At 43.9% G+C, this 11,341-nt stretch overlaps 2 non-coding genes across 2 annotated transcripts; both read left to right on the top strand.

Moving 5' to 3' along the window:
* Nucleotides 1-335: 335 nt before the first annotated feature.
* On the top strand, nt 336-408 carry trnak-uuu (transfer RNA lysine (anticodon UUU)). The gene has a single exon. It is a non-coding gene; the product is annotated as a tRNA-Lys (tRNA).
* Nucleotides 409-4,543: 4,135 nt separating this feature from the next.
* trnak-uuu (transfer RNA lysine (anticodon UUU)) lies at nt 4,544-4,616 on the top strand. Its single transcript has one exon. It is a non-coding gene; the product is annotated as a tRNA-Lys (tRNA).
* Nucleotides 4,617-11,341: the final 6,725 nt, after the last annotated feature.

Here is an 11,341-nt window from a genome sequence, read left to right as displayed (position 1 = left end):
GATAAAAGCAACGCTCGAATAGGGCCTTGAATCCTGGACACTCACATTAAAAGTCTGATGTTTTGTTGACTGAACTATCCGGGGTCATACAGCAAGTATCTTATGCAGATCTTTGCCCTGCCGCTAAAGTAGCAGTTAGCTCGCGATTTTTACTTTCACTCACGCAGCCTCACAAAACACAAAACATAAAAGAGCGTGGTGGCGGGAAGGGTATATGTGAAGTGTGGGTGTGTGAGCGAAATGCGCTGTGCAGCCGGGATCAGTACAGGAGGATGTCAACGATGTAATGTTGCATCTCGGCCAGTGAAAGTCGCTGTGTTAGCTTACATGCATGAGCCCGGATAGCTCAGTCGGAAGAGCATCAGACTTTTAATCTGAGGGTCCAGGGTTCAAGTCCCTGTTCGGGCGCTGCTTTTATCAGTAAAGACAACACCTAAACTTACACTTAAAAGCAGTGACATTAGAAAATACCCCATCAAAAGAATCAGACATTTGCTTGCAAAATTTTAAAATATATTAAGTAAACACTAGAATATGTAATATATTTCAAAATTCAGATGTGACAAATATGCAACACAAATCAAAAAGTTTTATTGAAACATCAGGGATGACCAGCTTGAAATGCTCGTGTTTCATGGGGCTGCATGAACGTTGCAACTGATCATCTCGAAACTATCGCTCCATGTATCTTAAAGCACCGCCACTGTGACTAATCATTAAAATGCGTTACTCAGATCAGCATGAACGGTTTCTTTTTCACGGGGTTGCCTGAAAGACGAAATTGAGAATTTTTAATGAAAAGCAGCACCCAAACAAAGACCTGAACCCTGAGATTAAAAGTCTGATGTTTCACCGACTGAACTATCTGGGCTCACGCTCTTTTCACAACACAGCGACATCCAGTGGCTGATATTGAACATTACATCGTTCACATTCTGCATTTCATTCTGCTGTCACCCCGTCTGGCGGGGACCGACAACAATGGCTTTGGTCTTCCCTATATTTAATTGGAGGAAATGTCTCCTCATCCAGTACTGGACTAGCAGTCTGACAATTTAGAAACCGTGGAGGGGGCTGAGAGAGGTGGTGGTGAGGTGGAGCTGGGTGTTATCAGCATACATGTGGAGACTGACACTGTGTTTTCAGATGATGTTGCTGAGGGCTGGCATGTGGATGAGAAATAAGAAGGGGCCAAGGATAGATCCTTGTGGGACACCAGAGGTGTTGATGCAGGAGCCGAAAGAAAAGCAATTGCAGATGATTCTCTGTTTAATTTTGAATTAATCCAATAATAGCGCATCAGACTTTTATTCTGAGGGCTCAGGTCTTTGTTCAGGGATTCGGCATTGATAATGCTGTTGAATATCAAGAGATGGTGGTTAGAGGCTCTTTTGTTGGAGATAGTCATTGCCGGGCACTTGTGTGGCGCAAATGTTACTTGTCACTTATCAGCCCCAGCCTTAATGTCGTCCAAGTCTTGCTGCATGTGGGCACGGGCTGCTTCATTATCTGAGGAGTTGTGAATGGAACTGAACACTGTGCAGTCATCAGCGAACATCCCCAGTTCTGACCTTATGTTGGAGGGAAGATGGTTGGGCCTAGGACACTGCCCGGAGGAACTCCTGCAGCGATGTCCTGTGGCTCAGATGATTGGCCTCCAACAACCACAACCATCTTCCATTGTGCTGGGTGTGACTCCAACCAGTGGAGAGTTTTCCCTCCGATTCCCATTGACTTCAATTTTACTCGGGCTCCTTGATGCCACACACCTGGTCAAATGCTGCCTTGATGTCAAGGGCAGTCACTCTCACCTCACCTCTGGAATTCAGCTCCTTTGTCCATGGTTGGACCAAGGCTGTAATGAGGTCTGGAGCCGAGTGGTCCTGGCGGAACCCAAACTGAGCATCAGTGAGCAGGTTATTGGTGAGTAAGTGCCACTTGATAGCACTGTCGATGACAACTTCCATCATTTTGCTGATGACTGAGAGTAGACTGCTGGGCCAGTAATTGGCTGGATTGGATTTCTCCTGCTTTTTGTGGACAGGACATACCTGGGCATCTTTCTGCATTGTCGGGTAGATGCCAGTGTTGTAGCTGTACTGAAACAGCTTGGCTAGAGGTGCGCCTAGTTCTGGAGCACAAGACATCAGCAGAACAGCCGGGATGTTGTTAGAGCCCATAGCCTTTGTTGTATCCAGTGCGCTCAGCCCTTGCTTGATATCACGTGGAGTGAATCAAATTGGCTGAAGACTGGCTTCTGTGATGGTAGGGACCTCAGGAGGTGGCCGAGATGAATCATTTCACTCTGCACTTCTGGTTGAAGATAGTTGCAAATGCTTCAACCTTATCTTTTGCACAGCGTGCTGGCCTCCACCATCATTGATGATGGGAATGTTCATGGAGTCTCCTCCTCCCGTTAGTTATTTAAAGATCTACCACCATTGATGACTGGATGGTCACAGGACTGCAGTGCTTTCATCTGATCGGTTGGTTGTGGGATCGCTTAGCACAGGGCTGTTTTGATGATTTGTATGCATGCTCCCCCGTCCGTGTTTATTCTTGCTCACCCAGTAACCAGTGCATGTATTTGAAAGGATTTTTTGATGGGTCTGCTACTTACAGGTTATGCACATCTTCGCACTGAATCTAAAGTTGCAGTTAACTGACGATTGTCAGTGTCTACTTTCACTCCCGTAGCCCCATAGGCAGAGAGTGGGCGTGTGATAGAAATGCGCTGTACAGATGGGATTATGCAGAAGGAAATGCAGAATGTGAAAAGACTTGCCAAAATCCATATACACTGCATCAAACGCACTACCCCTATCGAAACTCCTTGTTGCCTCCTCAAAAAATTCAATCAAAGTTAATCAGACACGATCTTCCCTTGGCAAATCAATGCTGACTGTCGCTGATTACTCCTTGTCTTTCTACATGACGATTTATCCTGGCCTTCAAAATTTTTCCAATAATTTTCACAGCACCAGGATTAGCCTGACTGGTCTGTAATTACTCGGTCTATCCCTTTTTCCTTTTTTAAACAACGGCAACACATTAGCAGTCCTCCAAGGTGTGGATTGTATTTAAGTAGCAGACACATTCAGAAATTCTTTCAAATGTGTGTGCTGGAACTGGGGGAGTAAGACTAAACACGGAGGGTAGAAAATGTAAACATAGCTTCAAAAGCAACCCTGTGTAAAAATGAGAAAATAGGATAAGAGCATAGGAAATTGGAGTCGCCCATACGGCCCCTCGAGCCTGCTCCGCCATTTAACAAGATCATGGCTGATCATTGACCTCAGCTCCACCTTCCCGCTTGATCCCCATATCCCTTGATTCCATTCGAGTCAAAAAAATACCAACAACGACAACTTGAATTTATATAGCGCCTTTAATGTAGTAAAACGTTCCAAGGTGCTTCACAGGAGAACTAAAGGACAAGAAACTTGACACCGAGCCACATGAGGAGAAATTAGGGCAGGGGACCAAAAGCTGGCCAAAAAGGTAGGTTTTAAGGAGCGCCTTAAAGAGGAAAACAGAGGTAGAGAGGCGGAGAGGTTTAGGCAGGGAATTACAGAGCGATAGGGAGCTAATAGCAATTTGCCTGTGGGAGGCTGGACAGCTCAGTCGCTAAAGTATCGGACTTTTAATCTTGAACGTCCGTGAATCAAGTCTCTATCTGGGTGCAGTTTTAAAACCAAAATTCTCAACTCCTTGTTTTATGAAACACAAGTCATTCATGCTGATCTCATCAATATATTTTAAAGATTTGGCACAATCGCAGTGCTTATAGGTTCATTGATTGGTATTTTTGAGATCATCAATTCTTAACTTCATGGAGTCCCATGAAACGACCATTTCAAGCTGTTATTTCCTGCTGTCTCAATAAAACTCATTAGTATTTGTTGAATGTTTGTCACAACCCTTGTTTTTTCAAATATAATTCTAATATTTTCTAAATATACTTTAAAGCTTTGCAAGCAAATCTGTTTTTCTGACATAGTATTTTATAAAGTCTCTGCTTTCAAGTGTAAATTTTGTGTTGTCTTCATTGACACCTGAATTATGAAATATATTACATTTTCCATTAATGATTTATATAAGTATTTATTAATATATTTTAAAACTTTGCAACCAAACGCCTGATTCTTTAAATAGGGTATTTTCTAATATCACCGGTTTCAAGTGTAAATTTACTTGTTGTCTTCACTGATAAAAGCAATGCTCGAATAGGGCCTTGAATCCTGGACACTCACATTAAAAGTCTGATGTTTTATTGACTGAACTATCCGGGGTCATACAGCAAGTATCTTATGCAGATCTTTGCCCTGCCGCTAAAGTAGCAGTTAGCTCGCGATTTTTACTTTCACTTACGCAGCCTCACAAAACACAAAACATAAAAGAGCGTGGTGGCGGTAAGGGTATTTATGAAGTGTGGGTGTGTGAGCGAAATGCGCTGTGCAGCCGGGATCAGTACAGGAGGATGTCAACGATGTAATGTTGCATCTCGGCCAGTGAATGTCGCTGTGTTAGCTTACATGCATGAGCCCGGATAGCTCAGTCGGTAGAGCATCAGACTTTTAATCTGAGGGTCCAGGGTTCAAGTCCCTGTTCGGGCGCTGCTTTTATCAGTAAAGACAACACCTAAACTTACACATAAAAGCAGTGACATTAGAAAATACCCCATCAAAAGAATCAGACATTTGCTTGCAAAATTTTAAAATATATTAAGTAAACACTAGAATATGTAATATATTTCAAAATTCAGATGTGGCAAATATGCAACACAAATCAAAAAGTTTTATTGAAACATCAGGGATGACCAGCTTGAAATGCTCGTGTTTCATGGGGCTGCATGAACGTTGCAACTGATCATCTCGAAACTATCGCTCCATGTACCTTAAAGGACCGCCACTGTGACTAATCATTAAAATGCGTTAATCAGATCAGCATGAACGGTTTCTTTTTCACGGGGTTGCCTGAAAGACGAAATTGAGAATTTTTAATGAAAAGCAGCACCCAAACAAAGACCTGAACCCTGAGATTAAAAGTCTGATGTTTCACCGACTGAACTATCTGGGCTCACGCTCTTTTCACAACACAGCGACATCGAGTGGCTGATATTGAACATTACATCGTTCACATTCTGCATTTCATTCTGCTGTCATCCCGTCTGGCGGGGACCGACAACAATGGCTTTGGTCTTCCCTATATTTAATTGGAGAAAATGTCTCCTCATTCAGTACTGGACTAGCAGTCTGACAATTTAGAAACCGTGGAGGGTGTTGAGAGAGGTGGTGGTGAGGTGGAGCTGGGTGTTATCAGCATGCATGTGGAGACTGACACTGTGTTTTCAGATGATGTTGCTGAGGGCTGGCATGTGGATGAGAAATAAGAAGGGGCCAAGGATAGATCCTTGTGGGACACCAGAGGTGTTGATGCAGGAGCCGAAAGAAAAGCAGTTGCAGATGATTCTCTGTTTAATTTTGAATTAATCCAATAATAGCGCATCAGACTTTTATTCTGAGGGCTCAGATCTTTGTTCAGGGATCCGGCATTGATAATGCTGTTGAATATGAAGAGGTGGTGGTTAGAGGCTCTTTTGTTGCAGATAGTCATTGCCGGGCACTTGTGTGGCGCAAATGTTACTTGTCACTTATCAGCCCCAGCCTGAATGTCGTCCAAGTCTTGCTGCATGTGGGCACGGGCTGCTTCATTATCTGAGGAGTTGTGAATGGAACTGAACACTGTGCAGTCATCAGCGAACATCCCCAGTTCTGAACTTATGTTGGAGGGAAGATGGTTGGGCCTAGGACACTGCCCGGAGGAACTCCTGCAGCGATGTCCTGTGGCTCAGATGATTGGCCTCCAACAACCACAACCATCTTCCATTGTGCTGGGTATGACTCCAACCAGTGGAGAGTTTTCCCTCCGATTCCCATTGACTTCAATTTTACTCGGGCTCCTTGATGCCACACACCTGGTCAAACGTTGCCTTGATGTCAAGGGCAGTCACTGTCACCTCACCTCTGGAATTCAGCTCCTTTGTCCATGGTTGGACCAAGGCTGTAATGAGGTCTGGAGCCGAGTGGTCCTGGCGGAACCCAAACTGAGCATCAGTGAGCAAGTTATTGGTGAGTAAGTGCCACTTGATAGCACTGTCGATGAAAACTTCCATCATTTTGCTGATGACTAAGAGTAGACTGCTGGGGCAGTAATTGGCTGGATTGGATTTCTCCTGCTTTTTGTGGACAGGACATACCTGGGCAGCATTCTGCATTGTCGGGTAGATGCCAGTGTTGTAGCTGTACTGAAACAGCTTGGCTAGAGGTGCGCCTAGTTCTGGAGCACAAGACATCAGCAGAACAGCCGGGATGTTGTTAGAGTCCATAGCCTTTGTTGTATCCAGTGCGCTCAGCCCTTTCTTGATATCACGTGGAGTGAATCAAATTGGCTGAAGACTGGCTTCTGTGATGGTAGGGACCTCAGGAGGTGGCCGAGATGAATCATTTCACTCGGCACTTCTGGTTGACGATAGTTGCAAATGCTTCAACCTTATCTTTTGCACAGCGTGCTGGCCTCCACCATCATTGATGATGGGAATGTACATGGAGTCTCCTCCTCCCGTTAGTTATTTAAAGATCTACCACCATTGATGACTGGATGGTCACAGGACTGCAGTGCTTTGATCTGATCGGTTGGTTGTGGGATCGCTTAGCACAGGGCTGTTTTGATGATTTGTATGCATGGTCCCCCGTCCGTGTTTATTCTTGCTCACCCAGTAACCAGTGCATGTATTTGAAAGGATTTTTTGATGGGTCTGCTACTTACAGGTTATGCACATCTTCGCACTGAATCTAAAGTTGCAGTTAACTGACGATTGTCAGTGTCTACTTTCACTCCCGTAGCCCCATAGGCAGAGAGTGGGCGTGTGATAGAAATGCGCTGTACAGATGGGATTATGCAGAAGGAAATGCAGAATGTGAAAAGACTTGCCAAAATCCATATACACTACATCAAACGCACTACCCCTATCGAACCTCCTTGTTGCCTCCTCAAAAACTTCAATCAAAGTTAATCAGACACGATCTTCCCTTGGCAAATCAATGCTGACTGTCGCTGATTACTCCTTATCTTTCTACATGACGATTTATCCTGGCCTTCAAAATTTTTTCCAATAATTTTCACAGCACCAGGATTAGCCTGACTGGTCTATAATTACTCGGTCTATCACTTTTTCCTTTTTTAAACAACGGCAACACATTAGCAGTCCTCCAAGGTGTGGATTGTATTTAAGTAGCAGACACATTCAGAAATTCTTTCAAATGTGTGTGCTGGAACTGGGGGAGTAAGACTAAACACGGACGGTAGAAAATGTAAACAAAGCTTCAAAAGAAACCCTGTGTAAAAATGAGAAAATAGGATAAGAGCATAGGAAATTGGAGTCGGCCATACGGCCCCTCGAGCCTGCTTCGCCATTTAACAAGATCATGGCTGATCATTGACCTCAGCTCCACCTTCCCGCTTGATCCCCATATCCCTTGATTCCATTCGAGTCAAAAAAATACCAACAACGACAACTTGAATTTATATAGCGCCTTTAATGTAGTAAAACGTTCCAAGGTGCTTCACAGGAGAATTAAAGGACAAGAAACTTGACACCGAGCCACATGAGGAGAAATTAGGGCAGGGGACCAAAAGCTGGCCAAAAAGGTAGGTTTTAAGGAGCGCCTTAAAGAGGAAAACAGAGGTAGAGAGGCGGAGAGGTTTAGGCAGGGAATTACAGAGCGATAGGGAGCTAATAGCAATTTGCCTGTGGGAGGCTGGACAGCTCAGTCGCTAAAGTATCGGACTTTTAATCTTGAACGTCCGTGAATCAAGTCTCTATCTGGGTGCAGTTTTAAAACCAAAATTCTCAACTCCTTGTTTCATGAAACACAAGTCATTCATGCTGATCTCATCAATATATTTTAAAGATTTGGCACAATCGCAGTGCTTATAGGTTCATTGATTGGTATTTTTGAGATCATCAATTCTTAACTTCATGGAGTCCCATGAAACGAGCATTTCAAGCTGTTATTTCCTGCTGTCTCAATAAAACTCATTAGTATTTGTTGAATGTTTGTCACAACCCTTGTTTTTTCAAATATAATTCGAATATTTTCTAAATATACTTTAAAGCTTTGCAAGCAAATCTGTTTTTCTGACATAGTATTTTATAAAGTCTCTGCTTTCAAGTGTAAATTTTGTGTTGTCTTCATTGACACCTGAATTATGAAATATATTACATTTTCCATTAATAATTTATATAAGTATTTATTAATATATTTTAAAACTTTGCAACCAAACGCCTGATTCTTTAAATAGGGTATTTTCTAATATCACCGGTTTCAAGTGTAAATTTACTTGTTGTCTTCACTGATAAAAGCAATGCTCGAATAGGGCCTTGAATCCTGGACACTCACATTAAAAGTCTGATGTTTTATTGACTGAACTATCCGGGGTCATACAGCAAGTATCTTATGCAGATCTTTGCCCTGCCGCTAAAGTAGCAGTTAGCTCGCGATTTTTACTTTCACTTACGCAGCCTCACAAAACACAAAACATAAAAGAGCGTGGTGGCGGTAAGGGTATTTGTGAAGTGTGGGTGTGTGAGCGAAATGCGCTGTGCAGCCGGGATCAGTACAGTAGGATGTCAACGATGTAATGTTGCATCTCGACCAGTGAATGTCGCTGTGTTAGCTTACATGCCTGAGCCCGGATAGCTCAGTCGGTAGACCATCAGACTTTTAATTTGAGAGTTCAGGGTTCAAACCCCTGTTCGGGCGCTGCTTTTATCAGTAAAGACAACACCTAAACTTACACTTAAAAGCAGTGACATTAGAAAATACCCCATCAAAAGAATCAGACATTTGCTTGCAAAATTTTAAAATATATTAAGTAAACACTAGAATATGTAATATATTTCAAAATTCAGATGTGACAAATATGCAACTCAAATCAAAAAGTTTTATTGAAACATCAGGGATGACCAGCTTGAAATGCTCGTGTTTCATGGGGCTGCATGAACGTTGCAACTGATCATCTCGAAACTATCGCTCCATGTACCTTAAAGCACCGCCACTGTGACTAATCATTAAAATGCGTTAATCAGATCAGCATGAACGGTTTATTTTTCACGGGGTTGCCTGAAAGACGAAATTGAGAATTTTTAATGAAAAGCAGCACCCAAACAAAGACCTGAACCCTGAGATTAAAAGTCTGATGTTTCACCGACTGAACGATCTGGGCTCACGCTCTTTTCACAACACAGCGACATCCAGTGGCTGATATTGAACATTACATCGTTCACATTCTGCATTTCATTCCGCTGTCATCCCGTCTGGCGGGGACCGACAACAATGGCTTTGGTCTTCCCTATATTTAATTGGAGAAAATGTCTCCTCATTCAGTACTGGACTAGCAGTCTGACAATTTAGAAACCGTGGAGGGTGTTGAGAGAGGTGGTGGTGAGGTGGAGCTGGGTGTTATCAGCATACATGTGGAGACTGACACTGTGTTTTCAGATGATGTTGCTGAGGGCTGGCATGTGGATGAGAAATAAGAAGGGGCCAAGGATAGATCCTTGTGGGACACCAGAGGTGTTGATGCAGGAGCCGAAAGAAAAGCAGTTGCAGATGATTCTCTGTTTAATTTTGAATTAATCCAATAATAGCGCATCAGACTTTTATTCTGAGGGCTCAGGTCTTTGTTCAGGGATTCGGCATTGATAATGCTGTTGAATATGAAGAGGTGGTGGTTAGAGGCTCTTTTGTTGCAGATAGTCATTGCCGGGCACTTGTGTGGCGCAAATGTTACTTGTCACTTATCAGCCCCAGCCTGAATGTCGTCCAAGTCTTGCTGCATGTGGGCACGGGCTGCTTCATTATCTGAGGAGTTGTGAATGGAACTGAACACTGTGCAGTCATCAGCGAACATCCCCAGTTCTGAACTTATGTTGGAGGGAAGATGGTTGGGCCTAGGACACTGCCCGGAGGAACTCCTGCAACGATGTCCTTTGGCTCAGATGATTGGTCTCCAACAACCACAACCATCTTCCATTGTGCTGGGTGTGACTCCAACCAGTGGAGAGTTTCCCCTCCGATTCCCATTGACTTCAATTTTACTCGGGCTCCTTGATGCCACACACCTGGTCAAATGCTGCCTTGATGTCAAGGGCAGTCACTCTCACCTCACCTCTGGAATTCAGCTCCTTTGTCCATGGTTGGACCAAGGCTGTAATGAGGTCTGGAGCCGAGTGGTCCTGGCGGAACCCAAACTGAGCATCAGTGAGCAAGTTATTGGTGAGTAAGTGCCACTTGATAGCACTGTCGATGACAACTTCCATCATTTTGCTGATGACTGAGAGTAGACTGCTGGGGCAGTAATTGGCTGGATTGGATTTCTCCTGCTTTTTGTGGACAGGACATACCTGGGCAGCTTTCTGCATTGTCGGGTAGATACCAGTGTTGTAGCTGTACTGAAACAGCTTGGCTAGAGGTGCGCCTAGTTCTGGAGCACAAGACATCAGCAGAACAGCCGGGATGTTGTTAGAGTCCATAGCCTTTGTTGTATCCAGTGCGCTCAGCCCTTTCTTGATATCACGTGGAGTGAATCAAATTGGCTGAAGACTGGCTTCTGTGATGGTAGGGACCTCAGGAGGTGGCCGAGATGAATCATTTCACTCGGCACTTCTGGTTGACGATAGTTGCAAATGCTTCAACCTTATCTTTTGCACAGCGTGCTGGCCTCCACCATCATTGATGATGGGAATGTTCATGGAGTCTCCTCCTCCCGTTAGTTATTTAAAGATCTACCACCATTGATGACTGGATGGTCACAGGACTGCAGTGCTTTGATCTGATCGGTTGGTTGTGGGATCGCTTAGCACAGGGTTGTTTTGATGATTTGTATGCATGGTCCCCCGTCCGTGTTTATTCTTGCTCACCCAGTAACCAGTGCATGTATTTGAAAGGATTTTGTGATGGGTCTGCTACTTACAGGTTATGCACATCTTCGCACTGAATCTAAAGTTGCAGTTAACTGACGATTGTCAGTGTCTACTTTCACTCCCGTAGCCTCATAGGCAGAGAGTGGGCGTGTGATAGAAATGCGCTGTGCAGATGGGATTATGCAGAAGGAAATGCAGAATGTGAAAAGACTTGCCAAAATCCATATACACTACATCAAACGCACTACCCCTATCGAACCTCCTTGTTGCCTCCTCAAAAAATTCAATCAAAGTTAATCAGACACGATCTTCCCTTGGCAAATCAATGCTGACTGTCGCTGATTACTCCTTGTC

Source organism: Somniosus microcephalus, unplaced genomic scaffold, assembly GCF_052327205.1.
Source record: "Somniosus microcephalus isolate GS21.2 unplaced genomic scaffold, FLI_Smic_1.0 unresolved_chr2, whole genome shotgun sequence".
Taxonomy (NCBI): domain Eukaryota; kingdom Metazoa; phylum Chordata; class Chondrichthyes; order Squaliformes; family Somniosidae; genus Somniosus; species Somniosus microcephalus.
The sequence above is the reverse complement of the archived record's forward strand: the minus strand, read 5'-3'. Positions and strand labels throughout refer to the sequence as shown.